Source organism: Octopus sinensis, linkage group LG18 (genome assembly GCF_006345805.1).
Source record: "Octopus sinensis linkage group LG18, ASM634580v1, whole genome shotgun sequence".
In the NCBI taxonomy this organism is placed as follows: domain Eukaryota; kingdom Metazoa; phylum Mollusca; class Cephalopoda; order Octopoda; family Octopodidae; genus Octopus; species Octopus sinensis.
In genome coordinates, this window is record NC_043014.1 from 2879759 (window position 1) to 2884134 (window position 4376).

Below are 4376 nucleotides of genomic sequence, written 5' to 3' on the forward strand. Positions count from 1 at the left end.
CACCACGCAGTTAATTTACACTATTATACACACACAATTATATTATACACACTATTATATACACACAATCTGAATGTGTTTACATAGTTTCTTTCGGTTAAAGTGAACTTTTGTTAGGTCAACAATAAACTTACACCAAAATTATTTTGATTTCAAATTCGAAAATTATTCTTACATGAAATATGTTAATGGTTTAGGATTATACTCTCGCTGCCAAAGTCACCATCCAATCACCATCACCCACCAACATTATCGTCTACGTCATCCGCACCACCACCACCACCACCACCATCATTATTCTCATCATCCTCATCATCATCACCATCACTATCAACACCATCACCACCATCATTATCACCATCATGCTCATCAACACCACCACCATCATCATCAACGCCAATATTCTTTTCTACTCTAGGCACAAGACCGGAAATTTTTGGGGAAGGGACCAGTCGATTAGATCGACCCCAGTACGCAACTGGTACTTATTTAATCGACCCCGAAAAGATGAAAGGCAAAGTCGACCTCGGCAGAATTTGAACTCAGAACGTAGCGGCAGACGAAATACCCATTTCTTTACTACTCACAAGGGGCTAAACACAGGGAGGACAAACAAGAACAGACAAGCGGATTAAGTCGATTATATCGACCCCAGTGCGTAACTGGTACTTATTTAATCGACCCCGAAAGGATGAAAGGCAAAGTCGACCTCGGCGGAACTTGAACTCAGAACGTAACGGCAGATGAAATACCGCTAAGCATTTCACCCGGCATGCTAACGTTTCTGCCAGCTCGCCACCAATATTGTAATCATAACTCACCACTACATCCTTCATTGTCATCATCACCGTTATTTTCTTCGTCATCGTCGGCATCGAGAGCAGCAGTCGTCTTCACACGGCTGTTCAAATTCCGCCGAGGTCGACTTTGCCTTTCATCCTTTCGGGGTCGATAAATAGAGTACCAGTTACGCACTGGAGTCGATGTAATCGACTTAATCCCTTTGTCTGTCCTTGTTTGTCCCCTCTATGTTTAGCCCCTTGTGGGTGGGCAATAAAGAAATATATATTGTTCTTCAACCATACGTGAAAAGGTGTGGACCACAATTTTTCCCGAAGCAAGCGAATGGACATGTTAAACCGTCAGCATGTTACATTACTAAAACATTTTAATGTAATTTTACGTTATGCGCGCCATTCAGAAAGTCAGGCGAGTCGTTGTTTGCTTGTGAGTTAAATTGAAGTTAACCTCCTAACATTGCTTCCCGTTCCTCAAAGCCTGCACTTCTGGAAATCTTGACATGCGAAACCGGTTAAGTATATTAACATTTTCAAGTACAATGAAAGAGTCTAAGATGAGAGGAAAACATAAAGAAAACGGGATAGATTTGAAGAAAGAAAAGATCTGTAGAAATAATCACAGATTTTCTAAAGAGAACCCTTAGTCCTGTCATGAATATTTTTGTTTGTGTTTTTTTCTATTCATTAAATGAAGTTCTTTCTATCACTTAAAACTACTTTCTTTTGAACTGGCTAAACTATTTTTCAAGTCCCTTCAATCAGTAAAGTAGTTAATCCAACACCAACACCAGCAACAGTGGAAGTAGCAGCGTCAATATCAATAGAAACAGCGTCGCCAGCACCAGTATACGAAGATACATACGATGTTCTGTAAACACCTTCAAGTAGCACATCTACAACCACAGATCCTCATTCAGAATCCCGGAGAGGCGATGCCCCACATGCTTAGCTAGCTATGTATGGTAGCTGAAAGACGAAGGAACTCCACACGTAATCGTAAAGACTATCATGTCTTTGGCCCCATGAAAGAGGGTTTGAGAGGAAAACATTATTCCAGTGACGAGAAGTGAAAACTGTAGTGAAGAAGTGGTTCAAAGAACAGTCAACAGAATTTTACGGGGCAGGGATACATGCTCTCATTCGAAGGTAGAACATTGCTATTGAGAGAAGCGGTGACTATGTTGAGCTGTAGGGATGTGATCCGCAGAGGACCAGCTTCATTTTGATGTATGATACATGTTCCTGTGTTGGTAAATACACCTGTCCTAAACAAACTGGCATTATTTTTTGACTCACCCTCGTACATAGAATTTTAGTGTCTGTTCATTGCATCTATCAGTAGCACATACCTGTGACATATACAGAGTGGCCTAGAGGTCACTGAGTGATTTTAATTTTTAATACCTCCGTTAATTCATCCTCATACCTCTGCATTAGGCGTAGGAGTGGCTGTGTGGTAAGTAGCTTGCTTACCAACCATATGTTTCCGGGTTCAGCCCCACTGCGTGGCGCCTTGGACAAGTGTCTTCTACTATAGCCTCGGGTAGACCAAAGCCTTGTGAATGGTTTTGGTAGACGGAAACTGAAAGAAGCCCGTCATATATATATATATGTGCGTGTGTGTGTATGTATGTATGTATGTATGTATGTTTATATGTTTGTGTTTCTGTGTTTGTCCTCCCAACATCGCTTGACAACCGATGCTGGTGTGTTTATGTCCCCGTGACTTAGCGATTCGAAAAAAGAGACCGATAGAATAAGTACTAGGCTTACAAAGAATAAGTCCTGGTGGCAATTTGTTCGACTAAAGGCGGTGCTCCAGCAAGGCCGCAGTCAAATGACTGAAACAAGTAAGAGAATAAGAGAATAAAGGAATCACGAAAGATTGCAACCCCTCAGTGACTTTTGGGCCACCCTATATACGAGGAAGTTTCCGTACAGTTTCCATCTACTACACGGCCATACCTGTGGACCATGATACAGCATCTCGGAGGTCACTCAGATTACTTGCTAGGTTTGCAAATAACAGCAGCAGTAGCAGCTGTAGTAGTAGTAGTAGTAGTAACTGCAGCAGCAGCAATAGTAGCAGTAGTAGTAGTAGTAGTAGTAGTAGTAGTAGCAGCAGCAGTAGTAGCAGTAGCAGCAGCAGTAATAGTAGTAGTAGTAGTAGTAGTAGTAGTAGTAGTAATAGCAAAAGCAACAGCAGTAGTAGTAGTTGCAGCAGCAGCAGTAGCAGCAGACATAATAGTAGTAGTTGTAGTAGTAGTAGTAGTTGCAGAAGCAGCTGTAGTAATAATAGTAGTATTAGCAGCAGTAGCAACAACAGCAGCAGCAGCAGTAGTAGTGGTAGTAGTAGTAGAAGTAGTAGTAGTAGTAGTAGTAGTAGCAGCAGCAGCAACAGCATCACCATCACCATTTAACATCATCCGTTGCCCATGCTGGCATGGGTTGGTAGTAATTCAAGCAATATGCTTGGTGGCGGTATGATGGTGGTAGTGGTGGTATGGTGGTGGTGGTGGTGGTATGGTGGTGGTAGTGGTGGTATGGTGGTGGTGGTGATATGGTGGTGGGAGGGTATGGTGGTGACATTGCTAATGAAGAGAGGAGAAGTAAGAGTGATATTCATAGCAAAAAAAAAAAAAAAAAGAAAAAAAAAATTCAGGAGCATGAAGGGGTCAAAATATTTCTTTCCTTTCCTTTTTCTGGGATTCCTTTTCTGCCAAAAAAAACCAAAAAAAACCAAAAGCAGAAAAAGAAAAAAAAAAAAAGAAAAAAAAGAAAACAGAAAAATAATCAGAGCTCCTTTTTCTTTTTCTTTTTTCCGTTACCAGAATATATCATAAGGAAACACAATGTAGTGTGTGATCATAATAGTTCTTAATGAGCTATTTAACGAGATGTCAATGATGTTAATTGATTGAAGACGTCAAACGAAAAAGAATTATTTTTTGAAAAATTCAGAAATTAAATAAAGAATGAAAAGAGGAGAAACGGGCAAAGTATTGTTTTTTTTGGGTTTTTTAAAAATTTTTTTTAGTTTGTTTTATTATATCTACTTCATATCTCTCTGTCTCTCTCTCTCTCTTTCTCTTTCTCTCTCTGTCTGTCTCTCTGTCTCTCTTTTACACGCCACACACACACACACACCCATGCATCTGTAATATATGTATTACATATGTATACAGATGTGCGTGCATTTGTGTGTGTATGTATATCTTCTCTCTATATAAACGGCAGTTTGTCTCTCTGTGTGTCTGTGTGTCTGTCAGGTTGTACCCTCACCCTGACCACGGCTTTCAACCGATTCTCATGAAACTTGACACACACATAGCCCAATGTCATAATTCAAAACTAACGCAGCGAAAATTTTGAAAAGTTCCCCCAGTTCCCCCAGTAGATATTATATATATATATATATATATGATATATATATTTATATATATATATACATATACATATTATATTATATATATATATAATATACATATTATATATATATTCTACTATGCTAGGGCTTTCGTCAGTCATGGCTGACCATGGATGATGTCATCCGTCCATTGAGTTTTCTATTCAGTT